At 44.0% G+C, this 17,428-nt stretch overlaps 3 long non-coding RNA genes across 4 annotated transcripts; all 3 read left to right on the forward strand.

The window, feature by feature from the left end:
* The first annotated feature begins 392 nt into the window (after positions 1-392).
* Positions 393-2,101, forward strand: LOC118792556. 2 transcript variants are annotated; one of them, XR_005005603.1, is made up of 6 exons: positions 393-515; positions 618-799; positions 870-920; positions 1,145-1,280; positions 1,795-1,921; positions 2,028-2,101. It is a non-coding gene; the product is annotated as an uncharacterized LOC118792556 (long non-coding RNA). The 2 variants fall into 2 exon arrangements; XR_005005602.1 differs by having other exon boundaries at positions 393-799.
* A 242-nt stretch (positions 2,102-2,343) lies between these two features.
* On the forward strand, positions 2,344-13,964 carry LOC118792557. The gene is made up of 6 exons (XR_005005604.1): positions 2,344-2,476; positions 2,604-2,694; positions 4,147-4,324; positions 5,609-5,681; positions 5,951-6,010; positions 13,387-13,964. It is a non-coding gene; the product is annotated as an uncharacterized LOC118792557 (long non-coding RNA).
* Positions 13,965-14,742: 778 nt separating this feature from the next.
* On the forward strand, positions 14,743-16,756 carry LOC118791770. The gene is made up of 4 exons (XR_005005570.1): positions 14,743-15,328; positions 15,456-15,469; positions 15,691-15,795; positions 16,716-16,756. It is a non-coding gene; the product is annotated as an uncharacterized LOC118791770 (long non-coding RNA).
* The last annotated feature ends 672 nt before the right edge of the window (positions 16,757-17,428 follow it).

The following is a 17,428-nucleotide window of genomic DNA, read 5'->3' on the forward strand; positions in this document are numbered from 1 at the left end:
GTCCCCTGGGGTGTGCCATAAGGAGCCCCATAGGTCCCGTTTGGAGCAGGGAAGGGTCATGGTCAAACTCAGGGTCCTAAGGGGTTAGGGTTAAGGTTGGGGTTGGGGTTAGGGTTAAGGTTGGGGTTAGGGTTAAGGTTGGGGTTGGGGTTGGGGTTAGGGTTAAGGTTGGGGTTAGGGTTGGGGTTGGGGTTGGGGTTGGGGTTAGGGTTGGGGTTGGGGTTAGAGTTGGGGTTGGGATTAGGGTTGGGGTTGGGGTTAGGGTTGGGGTTGGGGTTAGGGTTAGGGTTGGGGTTAGGGTTAGGGTTGGGGTTAAGGTTGGGGTTAGGGTTGGGGTTAGGGTTAGGATTGGGGTTAGGGTTGGGGTTGGGGTTAGGACTGAGCAGGCCTCATTGAGGTTAAGGGAATGTTAGTATAATTGTGGTACAGGTACAGCAGTAGGAAAGAAGAGGACCGGAGGCCCAACGGACTCTGCAGCCGGTTCGGGCCCATAACATCAAAAGGAGGACATGCAGGTAAGGTGGCCTACTATATATAATAAGAAGGTCCAGAGGGTGTAGTGACTCCGGGTGGGGGAAAAAACGCCCTTATAAAACTCCTTGTTCTCCACATCACAGGTCAAGCGTGCAACAATCATCTTGTCCCCTGGCTGTGATTCACTTACCCGGGAAAAGATTTCATCAAGCTTTCTTGGACATTGGAAGTGGGGCCTCTACATAAGTGCTAATGCATTGAAAGTGCTAAAAGTGGGGCATGCATATATAGAAAAAGGGACAATCATCATCAATCATCAAAGCAGGTAAGAAACCAAATCATACCACATTATGAAGGACACGCTAAATAATTCATCCTGTGTCATTCTTTATTAGGTCTTCAAGTGCTATCAAGAGTCAGAGGATCAACTTCATCTCCAAACCCAGGTAAGTATGAAGGAGAATTTTAAATCACTATAATTTTAACAATCAATAAAATAATAAATACTTTAATGCCCCTTATGGTGGTGGTACATTCATAATCAATATGATAAGTATAACCATAAGAATGCTCATTTTAAAACCAAAAGTCTTAATTAAAATCCATTTTTTCAAATCCCCCCGGAGACAATCACCCCCCTCTCTCCCCCCTCACCCTATCTTTCATTAAGTCCCCTAGGTGCCACCATTCCCAGCCGCATTATCCATCTACGCTCCACCCTCCTCCTCCGTCCACTGGTCCACGCGGGGTCCCCCTCTAGGCCACAAATCCTCAGACCAGAGAGGGGATGTGACTGGAAATGACTGGTGAGTATTGTCTGTATGTGGTATCGTCTTATATTGTATACATGTTGTTTGAGTCGTGTTAGCAAGCTGGCCCGAGTTTCACCAACAGATAGTTTTCCACAGAGACTACACGTAATTAAATACACTAAATTTTCTGAATTCAAAGTCATTGACCTCCATACTGGTGCTGAAGTGTTGCTGTATCTGTTTGTAATGTAAGTTAAGGGTGAGAAATACTCCTGATACGATGTGCTAAAAGTCTTGAGCTTAGAGGAAATTGCAGAACGCACCAACATATCTTTCAGATTTTTGTTCCTTCTGTAGGCCGCAGTCATCCTAAAGGATTGCAATTGTGGAATATTTCTCTGTAGGCGAAATATTCTTAATTTAATATTATATAATATTATATAATATATAATTTTGTGGCCAAGGTCTTATTTGATTCTGTAAAGGTAACAATTAATGGAACCAATTTATTATGTTTATTCGTTTTCATTGTTAATTCTTTTAGAGTCTCTGTTTTCGTATACCTCAGGAATCTTTTGGAGTACCCCCTCCGTCGCAGGACTGAAAACAAGGTTGTGGTAGCCGCCTCAAAGTCACTCCGAAGGGAACATATTTTATGAAACCTGAGGACTTGAGACTTCACCAGCCCCTTGAAGGTATGATTTGGATGGTGACTATGTTTGTGTAGTGATGCGTGTGTGTCTGTGTCCTTGAAATAAACCTTTGTTAGTAACTGTCTATGGGTTGTTTGTGTGGGAGAAGAGAAGAAGACAGTGGTATCCAGGAAGTTGACTGACTCCCGCTCCAACGTATACTTCAATTTAATGGAAGGATGGTGAGTGTTGAGGATCTGAAAAAACTGTTCGAAATCATGGAGACTATGTGTCCATACTCCAAATATGTCATCGAGATATCTGTAATAGGCCATGGGCAAGAAGGGGCACTTAGCCAAGGCCGCCGTTTCCCACTCCGCCATATAGATGTCTGCATAGGCCAGTGCAAACTTCTTACCCATGGCTGTTCCCGATATCTGCAGGTAAAATTTATCATTAAACATAAAATCATTCTTTGTTAAGCTGATGTGCAATAAACGGATGAGATGTTCATCTGGTCTGGAGGGGTCCAGGTTTCGTGAAAATATTTCTTACCACCTGCAGCCCCGCCTCCGTGTCAATGTTAGTGTACAGACTTTCCACATCTATAGTAAAAAGGTAAGCATTTCTAGGTGCCTGTACCTGTTTGATCCTCTCCAGAAAATCATACGTATCTTTTAAATAACTTACATACTGATGAGACAGGGGATTCAGATAGAAATTAATATATTGTGCTATGTTATAGGACTCGCTCCCACAATCGGACACAATTGGCCGTCCAGTCGAGACCTGAAAAGGGACCGTCCATGCCTCCGGTTCTTTATGGATTTTTGGCAGTAAGTAAAATATTCTGTTTCTAGGTGTATCTAGTCCCATAAGAAAATTCCTCTGTTTTTGATTAATGTACTTTTCATGATATAAATCCTGTACAATACTACATATTTCTTTCTGTGTTATGGTTAGGGTTAGGGTTAGGGCTAAGGCTAGAATCAAAATCAGGGTTAGGGTTAGGGTTAGGGCTAGGGCTAGGGCTACAATCAAAATTAGGGTTAGGGCTAGGGCTAGGACTAGGACTAGGGCTAGAATAAAAATCAGGGTTAGGGTTAGGGCTAGGGCTAGGGCTAGGGCTACAATCAAAATTAGGGTTAGGGCTAGGGCTAGGGCTAGAATCAAAATAAGGGTTAGGTTTAGGGTTAGGGTTAGGGCTAGGGCTAGGGCTACAATCAAAATTAGGGTTAGGGTTAGGGCTAGGGCTAGGGCTAGGGCTAGAGCTAGAATCAAAATAAGGGTTAGGGTTAGGGTTAGGGCTAGGGCTAGGGCTAGAATCAAAATAAGGGTTAGGGTTAGGGGAGGGGCTAGGGCTAGAATCAAAATTAAGGTTAGGGTTAGGGTTAGGGTTAGGTTGTTTTGTTATATGTTGTTTTAAAAAAAAGGAGCACAAAGCTCTTCGGTGCTCTGGCCTATTGTATGTTTCCCTAGGGTTGTACCTGTTCTTAGGGCTCCAACTGGAGTTAGGGCTAGAGTTAGGGCCACGGTTGCGGTCCAGGCCCAATTTAAGGTTGGGGTCAAGGTTGGGGTTAGGGCCCCGGTTAGGGTCAGGGCCCAGATTAGGGTTGGGGTCAGCAGTAGGGTTAGGGCCAAAGCAGCCAGAGCCCCAGTTAGGGTTGGATATGGGCCCCGATTAGGGTTAGGGCCCCAGTTAGGGTTGGGGTTGGCATTAGGGCTAGGGCCACTCCAGTTGGGGCCCTAGTTAGGGTTGGGATTAGAATTAGGGTTGGGGCCGCCACCGTCAGGGCCCCAGTTAGGGTTGGGGACAGGGTTGGGGTTAGGGCCACGATTAGGGTCAGGGCCCAAATTCAGGTTGGGGTTGGGGCCACATGTGTGGTCAAGATCTAAGTTAGGGTTAGGGTTGGGGCTGGAGTTGGGGTCAGGGCCTAGACTGGGTTCAGAGTCTGGCTAGGATGGGAAGGCCGCGCCTCCCCCGGGGGCAGCAAGGGAAAAGGAAACAATTCTAATATAAATAATTCATCTATATGTGGGGTCCAGGACGAGAGGCCGCCATATAAGTGCTGCTGTCAAATATAAGTGCTTGAAAGACATGCATAATGAAATCAACCAATTCACACACACATATATAAAGTAAGGAAAAAGAAAAAGGATGCTTTATTCACATGATTAGTGACCAATTCATCAAAAAAACATTAAAGGTAAATCAATTCATTATTGCCTCTCTCCTGGCCCCCCCATATACAAAGTGCTAATCCCCCCTCTCCCCCCTTCACCACCAGGAGGAGCCCCACCTCCCTACCCTACCCCCTCCTTTCATTAAGCCCCAAGGGTGCAATTGTTTGTAGCTTCATTATCCACACTCTTTCCCTCATCCTCCTCTCCACATTGGACCACCCGGGATTACTTTCCAAGACCGACACCTTTAAACCAGAGACCAGACGAATTTGAAAATGACTGGTAAGTTCAGTCTGTAGATGAAATCTTTGGATGTTATATAAGTGCTGTTTTAGCCGTGTTGCTATCGTATCCTGCGTCTCTCCTATATAAAGCTTACCACAGGTGTTGCAGGTAATTACGTAAATCACATTTCTGTCTGTAATTGATATCCTTTTCCAGACTGGTGCCCCCTCCCCACTGTATTTATTTACCAGAAAAGAACTGTGTTGAAAATATCTACAGACCCATAACTGTGAGTTATCTATGTTCGACGGTACTCTTGAACGTACCAGCAGGTCCTTTAAATTCTTGTTCCTCCTGAAGGCCGCAATTATTCTATATGGCTGAAGTACCAGGAATTGATTCTGCACATTCCTAAAGTTGTTCCTAATTTTTGAAATCAATGTTGGACTCTGAATAGGTGGTGATAAAGGGAATGATGTTCATTTCTTCCTTCCTTTGCACCTGGACCAAGCCTTTTAAAACTTCAGCTTTTGCATATCTTAATAGCCTCTCTGAGTACCCCCTGCCTCGCAGCGCTTTAAACAATCTTCCTGGAAGGTACATATTCTATGGAATCTGGGTATCTGTGATTTGACTAGGCCTTTAAATGTATGTTTAGGGTGATAGCTCTGTTTATGTAGCAAAGCATGAGTATCCGTACTTTTAAAATAAACTTTCGTGGCCAATTTGCTATTAGCTGACTGTTGCGAGGTAAAGAAGACCGTGGTGTCTAAGAAATTCACGGACTTCGAATCCAGTTCATATTTCAGCTTTATTGAAGGATGGTGCGTATTCAACATCTGAAAAAATTCTCCAAATTCTTTTAAACTGTAAGGCCAGATACCAAAAATATCTAGATATCGGTAGTAGGCCACGGGCAAGAGTGGGCATTTAGCTAACGCCTCCGCTTCCCATTCGGCCATATAGATGTCTGCGTAGGCTGGGGCGAACTTCTTACCCATGGCCGTTCCCGATATCTGTAAGTAATGTTTACCATTAAATATGAAATAATTTTTTGTAAGGCTGATATTCAGAAGCTGAAGCAATTGTTCGTCTGGTCACGAAGGATCCGGATTTCTTCCAAGTACGTTACTCACCGCTTGTAACCCAGCCTCTGTGTCTATGTTAGTATACAGGCTGTCCACGTCTATCGTAAATAGATATGTGTTAGGGGTTACCGTTATGCTCTTAATTTTATGCAGGAAATCGTACGTGTCCTTGATGTAGCTTGGATGTCCGTGCGCTAAAGGATTAAAGTAATGATCAATATACTGTGCTATGTTATATGATTCACTCTCACAGTCCGATACGATGGGGCGCCCTGGCGGGACCTCTCGAGGGACCGTCCATGTCTCCAGATCTTTGTGGATCTTGGGTAATAAATAGAAGATTCTGTTTCTAGGTGTGTTTGGACCTAACAAGAAATCGCGCTGTTTACGATTGATGTATTTCTTGTAATACAAATCCTGTATTATAGTGTGAATTTCTTTTTGTGTTTGTGTTTGTAAAGATACTGGTACCGACATATAATGTTTTGTATTGGAAAGTTGTCGGTTTGCTTCCAATAGATATTGTTGTTTGTCCATAATGACTATTTTTGAACCCTTATCCGCAGGTTTAATGATTATCTCTCTATTCTGACAGAGTTCCCTAATGGCTACTCTCTGTACAGTAGAGAGATTATCTGTACGGGCTATGGAACAGGTATGTGACTTTACTGTTATTAAGTCCTTCCGTATTAACTGTCTGATCAAAGGGTTCATTTGTGCAGTTTCTGGTTCCCAATATGACGGGAGGATAAATGGTATCTGTTCTGTCTGAGTATCTGAGCCAAAATAATCTAACAATTTTATTCTTCTATGAAAAGCATGGACGTCCCTCCAGAGGTCCCGCCGGATATCTTGGTTGGGGAGAGGAATAAAGGTTAGGCCTCTCTCCAACACTTCCGCCTGTGCTTCGTAAAGCTGAAAGGTAAGTGAGAGGTTAAGCACATTGCTGTATTCCTAGAGTTGGGGAGATCGTGACCGCTTTTCCCCCCCTAGAAGTTTAACTGCTGGCACCAGTGCTGAAATATCCTATTCGCCGTGGTTGGAGTCCAGTGATTGTTATCACCTGTAGTGAAGAAGGAACTGTTTTGTATCTCCAATAAAGGTGTGCAGTACGTGGCAATATATTTATTGATTATAGTTAAGTTAGACTTCTGCAGCTCTGTTAAGTTGGGAGAAAACATAATCACGGGCACAAACAATGTTGCATTTGGAAAGACTCTCTGTGCTGTGTTAAGTAATTGCTGTAGCTGTTTAATTGCTGTTGCTAGGATCCTGATCTTTATTGTTGATCCCCAAAGAAAGAATCACTTTTTGTGTGGACTGGAAGACTGGGCAGTTTCTGAGCACGCCATTAATGTGGTAGAATGTGGCGCCTGGATAACTATCAATTTGAATTTGTTCATTCTTAAACGAGGGAATTCTTTTCAAATTTGAATCACCAATGAAAACTATTGGCTTCTCTGCTATAAAGCGCCAGTCATAGAGTTTGCGGTCTGATCGTGGGTGGCCCCTGGGGTAGAAAATAGGCTCCCTCTCCGAGGCCGTGTCTCTTAGGGTTTGAGGGGAGGACTCAGATTGGGGTCGATTCATGGGATTTTGCCCTTTATTTGCCCCTTTCATCATGTCCTGTACCTCCCCCAGAGTCACAGATTCAGAGAGAGGCTCACCCCGCGGGGGTAAGTGCTGTGCTGGAGACTGGACATCGGTCTGTCTGGTTGAACTAGACCTGCCCTTCCTTTCTCCTTTCGGCTGGTGGATGCGAGAAGAAGGTTCTCTTGGCATGTGGTCCCAGGATGGCTTTGTGTTGCTTCTGTCCGTGGCATAAAGTTTAAGAGAGAAACCACAAAATGGGTTACCAGGGAGTGAGCAATGCTCAGTTTAAAGTCCTCTGGCCCAGGACGGGATCCACTGCCCCTGGGGGAATCCAACAGGCCCCGGCCTTCAGGTCTCTTTCAGCTGTTTAATTTTTCACCTTTTTCTCTTTACAGATGGTGGGGGAAGCCTCTTGTGACTAATCAGATTAAAATTGTACTTTTTTATTTAAACTTTTAATAAAAAACCTTTTTAAAAAACAAGAAAAAACACACAACTTTGTCCAAATCGTTTGTACCTCAAAATAACAAGACACAATCCTAACGTTTCGCATATCAGCTTCGTCAGAGGAACCCTAACCCTAACCTTAACCCTAACCCCAATTCCCAGAATTCAATGCATGAACGCATAGTTAATGAGTAAGGTCCCGTAAGGGACTATATATAAGTGCATACAAAAAAAGGCATTGTGTTTGGTTAGTATGTTGCCCATGCATCCAGAAAAAATACCTTAACATTATAACATTCTTTTGCTCACACAAAATTTTTTTCCACACAAAAAAAGGGTAACATGCCAAAACCACACCAATCAACATGCTTCATTCAATTCATAAGAAACTTATGCATTTCCTGTCATTGAATCCTGAACAGACTGGCCAACCATAACAGTCTTTATATCTGTGTAATATTATTCCTCGTGATCTTCCCCCAAATTAGTTCATCATGAAGCCAAGCAGTTTTTTTAGAAGAACCCCCTTCGTCCCCTCTAGGATCCCAACTTGTCATTCAAAGTACACATAGTACAAATTGACATCACCACAGCAATATATTATACTCCAATTAAGTGCATATGATATTCTGAAGGTGTCCCCTCATAAGACACTATTAAAGATTCCCAGGTCCTGTACATCACCCCCTGGAATTGAGCCCCGTTGGAAAAAAGGTGTTAAGTTTCTGGGTTCACCACCTTTCCCTCCATTTACGTTGTTTAGTCGTCCACTGTACTCCTGATTCCAACCCCGCCATCCTAAGTGCTTGTACTGGATGTGAGCGAAAATGTGTGTACAAGTGGGTCTGTACTGTATTCTTTCTGATTTGATATAGATGTTGCTGTAACCTTTCCCCAAAGCTGTTTTTTGTTTCTCCTACATATTTCAGTTGACACTGGTTGCATATTATTATGTAGACTCCATTCGTGGTAGATGACTGGAATCTTTGCCAAATGGGAAACCCTGTGTTATCTATACCCTGAATATATTTCAATGTAATGAACTGTGAGATCGTTGGATTAGTGGATTTAAGTGCAGAATGTACCAACAGATCACTGAGATTCTTATTCCTCCTGTACGCTGCAATCACTCTAAATGGGCGTACTGGAGGAAAAGTTTCTTGCAATTTTTGAAAATTGGTTTTACCTATTGAGTTAAATTTTACAGAAGTATTGGAATATGTTGTGATGAATGGAATGATCTGGTCCTCGGATGTGCCAAGGTCTGTTTCACCTCCCGTTTCCAACATTTTCTTTACCTCCACTTGAACAGAACAGAGGAAACTCCTGGAGTACCCTCTAGGCCGTAAGGCCTTAAACAGAATACGAGTAGCTTTATTTATGTCCGAGATGTCCGTACAGATTCTGTGGAACCTGATTAATTGTGATTTAATTAGGCCCTTAAATGTATGCCTAGGGTGAAAACTGGACTTATGGAGTAAAGCATGCGTATCCGTAGGTTTAAAGTAAACTCTGGTACCCAGGAGCTTCCCTCCCTCCGGAGTTGGAGTGAAGTAGATTTCTGTGTCTAGGAATTCGATCTTTTCTTTCTGGAGGTTGAATTTAACCGTAATGGCTGGGTGATGAGTATTGAGAATTTGAACGATATGTGAAAATTGTTCCCTTGAATGCTGCCAGAGGCCGAAGATGTCATCAAGGTATCTGCAATAGAACAGTGGAAGCTGGGGGCACTCGGGAAACACTGTTCTTTCCCATTCTGCCATATAGATGTTAGCATACGCCGGGGCAAACTTTTTACCCATTGCCGTTCCATGTTCCTGCAGATAATACCTGGCATCAAATTCAAAGTCATTCCGCGTCAAACTCAACTATAGGAGGTCTAATATTTGTTGGTCTGGTCGTCTCGGGTCCGGATGCTGTTCCAAGATCTGTTTAACAGCTTTGAGACCCAGATCAGTGTCAATGTTCGTGTACAGACTATCAGTATCAATTGAAAACAGAAAAGTATCTGTGGGAGCTTTAATCCTCCTTAACTTATCCACAAAATGGTAGGTGTCTTTGATATAGCTGGGGTGTTTCTGGGATAGGGGATTCAAATATGAATCCAAAAATTCCGCTACCTGGTAGGACTCACTCTCACAATCTGAAACAATGGGTCTCCCAGGGGGGATCTCATGAGGGACCATCCACGTGTTAGGGTCTTTGTGTATTTTTGGCAGTAAATATAGTTTTCTAGGCCTCAGAGGGTTTGGACCTAGTAGATATAACATCTATAACATCTGAATTTGGTATGATATAAGTCCACAATTATTGGATGAATCATTTTCTGAGTATTAGCTTGGTTTGAATGTTCCAAAAGTGCATAATGTTTCAAATTTCCCAATTGGTGATTAGCCTCTAAGAAGTACTGCTGCCTATCCATAATCACAATCTTAGAACCTTTGTCAGCTGGTTTTATGATTATATCCGGGTTGTTTTTCAACCTATGGATTGCTTGACGTTCTGCCGGAGTTAAATTATCGGCATGGTTCTATAACATCTGGACAAGGCAGCAGCATATCTCCGAAGCAATCCACCTATCGGGGAGGAAAGCGAACCGTTTTCTGGTTCCCACCTAGATGGTTCTGTAAAGGGTGTGATAGTGACTGTTCTATCGTAGCCAAAACGGTCTAATAATTTAATTTTACGGTGATATTCGTGGACATCCCTCATGAGCTCCTCCCTATTAAATGACCTAGGGGAAGGAACAAAAGTTAGTCCCCTCTCCAGGAGGCTGATTTCTGCAGGCCCAAGCTGTAAGGAGGAGGAAGGGTTCAAGATATTACAGGACTGGGGAGTGGGAGAGCACTTCTCCCACTCTAATAGTTTAACTGTTGAAGCCAGTACCTTAATATATTCCCTGCCATGGTACCTGTCCAATGTATCGGATCATATGGGTGAACCTGAAATCTAAGGGGATGAAGGTCTAACAATGCCGTACAATTCTTGGAGATGTATTCATTTAGGGCTCTAAGATTATGTTGTTCCTGGACTGGTAGTCCGAAAAGTTAATAATGGGAACATAAATCTGAGCATTGGGGAAAACTTCCCGTGCTGTATTCAAAAGTTGCTGTAGTTGCTTAACAGCTGTGGCTCTCTGTTGTTGTTTGTTATTTATCCCCAAAGAAAAGATCACTTTTTGAGTCTCACGGTGAGGTGGTGATTTCTTAAGTGGTCCACACATGTGATAAAACGTAGCCCCTGGAAAACTATTAATTTGAATGTTGGAATATGTACATTGTGGGATGCGGCCTAAGTTTGAATCCCCCAAGAACGCAACTGGTTTCTGTATATCCAATTCCCATTCATAAATTTTTCTGTTACTCCTAGGGTATCTCCTCGGGCATTTCCCTTGCATAATTGGCAGTTCTGGGAAATTACTTGTGTCCACGCTATTCTCTGCTTTCACAGCTAAGGCCCTAGTAGGTGTTAGGGGAGAGGAAGAAGAAGATTCAGATTGGGTATCATCAAAGGTATATCCCTTTTTGATTGTATGACCCATCATCATTTCTTGCAATCCCCTGCCCTTATTGGGAGCAATAGTTAGCGTAGGACTGTCATTAGTGGACACAGGAAGAGGAGTATTCTGGGGAGTGTCTGTTGAGGGAAGAGAGGCAATGTCATCAGCCATATGTACCACCACATTATTTCTGGTTTCTCTAGTTAAATTCATAGGTACATTCTTGTGATTCCTCTCCGTCCTGATAGTGACAGGGGCTAGTAGAACCTCACCTGGGCCCCTTTCAACAGGGGGCCCGTGCTCTGCAGGTATATTCTGAGCAGCGAGACTGGGAGATGGAAGGCTATGGACTGTACTGTTGCCATCTAATTGTACAGTAGTAGAGCCTGGTTTGTCATTAAGATCCGGTACATTGGACAGAAATTGGGCATCATTATGTATCTGTACCTCAACAACAGTAGAGGGTTTAGCAGGAGGGCCTGTAGAGTCCTCTATGGGGGATACTTTCTCAGTCTGAGGTGCTGTAGTGGGGGAAGAAGAGAGCATTTCTTTAACCATGTTAACAGAGCTAGTAGTTAGTTTGTGCTTATATTTAGCTCTTGCCCAAGAGGCGGCCTTAGTAAAGGCTAAGGATTCAAAAGTCTCTAGGCCTTGTAATATGCTAACAATGACCAAGTCGTAGTGGTCTTTCAAAATCAGCATATTATTTTGCATCCACATCTGGGTATTTCCCTGTACTCTCTCCAAAGTTCCCTGCAATGGGGAAGAGGGTTTAATAAATGATGTTAATTTTCCAGCTTGTTTCTGCATACCTGGAGGATAGATTCCTGTTTGTAGAACCTGATCCACAATCTCAGCATGGTGTACCGCCTGTAGTAACTTAAAATATCATTTAGTTAGTACATGGTCAGCTTTTTTTACCTGCTCCCTAGCTGGTACCATTAACCCTTGTGGTGTATTTTCCCCTTCATTCTCAGGGAGGTTAGCTAAAACTGCAAAACGATTCCCCCAACTTGACTGCATGGCAAAGGTCAGTGTCAGTAGTCACTTTATGTTACCTTTTTGTTCTAGAGAATCTTTCAAACATCCACCCAAGTATTTGACCGTGCTACATTCAGGAGGTTTCCCTTATCAGATGTAATCAGGGTACAACACACTTGATACTATAAACTAAATGCTTTCCCCAGAGGAAGAAAGAAGAAATAGAAAGAAACCAAAAAAGAAGACTTACAATATCAAGTGGCTCCACTGGATCGGCCTTATGTGGCCTTTTAGTTGGAGGCCCAAAGTCCCCAAAAACCCCAATAGGTTAAAAGTTTGACATTTTGTTAGGGTTAGGGTTAGGGCTGGGTCTAGAATCAAAATTAGGGTTATGGTTAGGGTTAGGGCTAGGGCTAGGGCTACAATCAAAATTAGGGTTAGGATTTTAGTTAATTATAGTTTTGAAAAAGAGCACAAAGCTCTTTAGCGCTCTGGCCTATTGCATTTTACCCCCAAAAAAAGGAATTGCCCTTAGCCTTAGGGCTAGGGTTATTGTCCCAGCACGGGTTGGGCTTCCAGCCCCAATTAGGGTTAGGGTTTGGGCCCAAGCTAGAATTAGGGTTAGCATCAGAGCCCTAATTAGGGTTGGGGTTAGGGTCAGGGTTGGGGTTGGGGGCCCAAAACCAAGGTTAGGGTTAAGGTCAGGGCCCCCATTAGGGTTGGGGTTAGGGTTAGGGTTGGAATTGGGGCCCCCAAACTACAGTTAGGGTTAGGGTTAGGGCCCCAATTAGGCTTGGGGTTAGGGTCAGGGTTGGGGTTGGGGTCAGGGCATGGCTAGGGTTGAGGCTAGAGTCATGTCCTGGTTGGAGTTAGGGCCCAGATTAGGGTTTGGGGTCATAATCAGGTAGGGCCTAGATTACCATCGGGGTTCGGGCCCCCATCGATGTTAAGGTTGGGGTTAGGGCCCAGGTTAGAGTAAGGGTTAGAGTCAGGGTGTGAGTCACGGCCCCACGTAAGAATGAAGTTCCGGCCAGGGCGGGGGATCAGTTACTCGCCAGAGGAGGGAGCAAGGAGGGGAGGAATTCTCATATTAAATAATTCATATATGGGGGCTCCAGGATAGAAGTGCTGCTGTTATAGATAAGTACTTAAAAACATGCATTTTTTTATATATTATGTGGTCATTTATACACACATTCCCACACACACATATATATATACATATATATCTATATATATCTCCATAAAGACACATACGTGAATATAAGGATGGTTAAAAGCGACACTCTTTATTCATCTTACATGTGACGTAAGTCACCACAAAACCAATTCATTATTTTCCCCATCCTGGCCCCCCCATATCCAAAAAGTGCTCATTCCCTCCCCCACCTCACCCCACCAGGGGGAGACTACCCTCCCACTCTATCCACCCCTTTCATTAAGTCCCCAAGGTGCAACTGTTTTCAATTTTGTTATCCACCTTCTCTCTATTGTTTTTCTCTCCCCATTAGACCACCCCGGATTGGTGTCCAGGCCCGACACCCTCAAGTCTGAAACTGGATGAACTTGGAAATGGTAAGTCAACTCTGTTTGTAAATGGAATTTGCGAATTATTATAACATCTATTGTAAAGATGTTGTTTTAATCGCACCAGTATTGTATGCTGTGTCTCCCCTATATAAAGTTTACCACAGGTGCTGCAGGCAATTACATAGACCACATTCCTGTCTGTTATCAATACCTTTTTCCACACCGGTGCCTCCTCCCCATTTGTTCACCAAAAAAGACCTGAATTGAAAAAACCTGCGGAGTTGTACCTGTGAGTCTTCCATCTTCGCTGGTAACCCTGAGCGTACTAAAAGATCCTTCAGATTTTTATTCCATCTATAGGCTGCAATTATCCTGTGTGTCCGGAGCGATGGTAAATGACTCTGCACATTGGCGAAGTTGTTCCTAATTTTCCCAATCAATGCTTTATTGGACTCCGAGAAGGTAGTAATAAAAGGAATGATGTTTGTATCCTCTTTACACAGTCCAAGTGCTCGGCCTGATACAGCTTCAGCTTTAGCACACCTTAGCAGCCTCTTAGAATATCCCCTGCGTCGTAGCGCTTCTGCGTCGTAGCGCGATTTCAAAATCCTCACTGAAGGTACATATTCTGTGAAATCTAAGTATTTGAGATTTAACTATGCCTTTAAATGTGTGTTTGGGATGGTAGCTCTGTTTGTGTAGCAGAGCATGTCTGTAGTTTTGAAATATACCTTCATGGCTAAGCGAGAGTTAGCCGGTTGTGCCAAACCAAAAAAAACTGTAGTGTCCAGAAAATTCACAGACTTCGAATGTAATTCATATTTTAGTTTTATTGAGGGATGTGTATTCAATATCTGAAAAAATTCTTCAAATTCCCGTACACTGTAAGGCCAAACACCAAAGATATCATCCAGGTATCTGTCAGGGCTCCGCCCCCTTAAGCCGCGGTGTTTTTGTTTTCCCTGTCCTTGTGCTTTTGTTTTCCTTGTGTTCCTGCCCCGCCCTGCTCCCCACCTGGTCCCCGCCCACCTGATTCCCTCATTGCCTGCACCTGCCTGCCTGCTCACCTGCTTCCCATCTCCTCGTTACCCAGCCCTATATCTTCCCTGTGTGTCTCTGTGTTGTTGCTAGTTCGTTTCAGTGTGTTTCACCTGTCTCGTCCCCGCGCTTTGTTTTTTGTGATTTACTGCTACATTGCCGATCCTGTCTGTTTCCTGACCACGATTCCTGCCTGCTGTTTGGATCTGATCGCTACCACTCACCTGCCTGATTCCTGACCCTGTTCTCCCTGACTCCCGACTTTGGATTTGCCCCCGGACTGCTTCTCTGTCTTTCGAACCCTGCATGTCCCTTTCAAATAATCGCCCGGAACCGGAATCCTGCGGTCCGCGTTTGTGTCCCGATCACCGGCGCTAACAGTATCGGTAATAGGCCCTGGGCAAGAGTGGGCACTTAGCCAACGCACCCACTTCCCATTCGGCCATATAAATGTCTGCGTAGGCCGGTGCGAACTTCTTGCCCATGGCCGTTCCCGATATCTGTAAGTGATGTTCCCCATTGAAGATGAAATCGTTCTTTGTCGGGCTGATGTGCAAAAGTTGAAGCAGTTGTTCATCCGGCCGCGAAGGATCTGCATTTCCTAAAAGTATGTTGCTCACCGCCTGTAGTCCAGCCTCCGTATCATTATTTGTATATAGGCTGTCCACATCAATTGTAAATAAATATGTATCGGAGTTACAATGATATCTTTAACTTCGTACGTATCTTTAATATAACTCGGATGACCATGCAACAGAGGGTTCAGGTAATAATCAATATACTGTGCAATATTGTACGACTCACTCCCACAGTCACACACGATGGGGCGTCCAGGCGGGACCTCGCAAGGGACAGTCCATGTCTCCGGATCCTTGTGGATTTTAGGTAATAAATAAAATATTCTATTCCTAGGTGTATCTGAACCTAGTAAGAAGTCTCGCTGTTTGAGATTGATGTACTTCTTGTGATATAAATCCCGTATAATAACCTGAATTTCTTTTTGTGTTTGCAGCTGCAAGGATGCAGGTATGGGCATATAATGCTTTGTGTTGGAGAGCTGTCGGTTAGCTTCCAAAAGGTATTGCTGTTTGTCCATAATGACTATTTTTGACCCTTTATCAGCAGGTTTAATGATAATCTCTCTGTTCTTAGAGAGCTCCTTAAGGGCCGCCCTCTGTGCCACGGAGAGATTATCTGACTGGTTATCCTGACCAAAATAATCAATTAGTTTTATCCGTCTATGATAGGCATGGACGTCCCTGTAGAGGTCCCGCTGGTCATCCCGGTTGGGGAGAGGAATAAATGTTAGGCCTCTCTCCAACACTTCCACCTGTGCCTCCGAAAGCTGAAAGGTAAGTGACAGGTTAAGCACATTGCTATGTTCTGACAAGAGGGGAGAGAGTGTTTCTCCCCCCCTAATAGTTTAACTGTCTACACCAGTGTTGGAATATTCTATTCACCGTAGTCGGGGTCCAGTGGATATTGTCGCCTGTAGTAAAAAAAGAGCTGTTATGTATCTCCAACAGCGTTGTACAGTACGTAGCAATGTATTTATTAATTACTTTCAGGTTGGACTACTGTCAGATTCGGAGAAAACATGATTACAGGTACAAACAAAGTCGCGTTTGGGAAAATTCTCTGTGCCGTATTGAGCAATTGCTGTAATTGTTTAATCGCTGTCTTCCTAGGGTCCTGACCTTTATTATTGATGCCTAGAGAAAGAATTACTTTCTGTGAAGACAAAGAGACCAGACAGTTTCTCAGCACCCCATTTATATGATAAAAAGTGCCCCCCGGGTAGCTATCAATTTGTATTTGTTCATTATTAAAGGAAGGGATTCTCTTTAGATTGGAGTCCCCAATAAAAATGATCGGTTTCTCAGCTACAAACCGCCACTCATGGACTTTACGTTCTGAGCGTGGATGGGCTTTCGGAAAGAATATGGGGGCCCTCTCCGGAACTGGCCCCTTCTGGGTTTGAGGGGAGGACTCAGAGCGGGGTTGATTTATGGGATTTTGCCCTTTATTTACCCCTTTCATCATGTCCTGCATGTCCCCTAGGGTCACAGAATCCGGGAGAGGTCCCCCCCCCCACCACGCTTAAATGCTGTATCGGAGATTGGGGTCTGGTCGAACTAGACCTTCCTGTTGGTGATAAAACCAGAATGATATCATTTGTATGTACACTGACATTGCTTGGCCTACCACAAACAGTAGATTTCCCAGGAACATTCTCAGACAAAACCATTTCGTTGTTCAAATTTCTCCCCAGGTTCACCTCCCCCTCCCCTATTTCCCGGCCCTCCCGGTTCCCATCTGGAGCAACAGGTGAGTGTACTGATACATTCAGCTGAGTGGGGCCAGAGCTGGGGGATTGAATACTCAAGGCCCGCTGGGGCCCTGCTCTATTTGTAAAAGGATCCAAATTGCAGGTAAGTGCTTTCAAATTACTGTTGACCAAACGATGATGTATCTCTGCTTGTACTAACATGTTCGTTTTCTCTTTCAGGGTTCTCAGTTGGTCTCCAGGTGGCCCACACACAGTTGAACCATCAGCCACGGTAAGTATTTGTGTTCCTTCCACAGGGTCTTTCATGTCATTCCTCTGTACTGTATGTGTTACCACAGCATGTTCCGGGGAGGTAGGCCCGGCCATGGTACCATGTAGGCCTGCAACTAACTGGGCATAAGTGGGAGCATTAAAGGGTGGGGGCACAGTTTCAGTAGTCTGATAAGGCCTCATCTGAGTCTGCGTAACTGGGATAAATGAGGAGGAATCATCCTCAGAATGTGTCCCCTTGACCTGAGGTGCAAGCAATTTCATCACTTGTTCAGCGATTCTCTTATTAAATTTGTGTTTGTAGCGGGCCTTGGCCCACACTATAGCCATATTGAAGTCCTCTTCATCAAAAGGTCCCAGAGACTGAGTAATTGTAGCTATTACACCATCATAATGTACCTGTAGTATTCTCATATTATTCTCCA

The sequence above is a fragment of the Megalops cyprinoides genome, chromosome 17 (genome assembly GCF_013368585.1).
Source record: "Megalops cyprinoides isolate fMegCyp1 chromosome 17, fMegCyp1.pri, whole genome shotgun sequence".
Lineage (NCBI taxonomy): Eukaryota > Metazoa > Chordata > Actinopteri > Elopiformes > Megalopidae > Megalops > Megalops cyprinoides.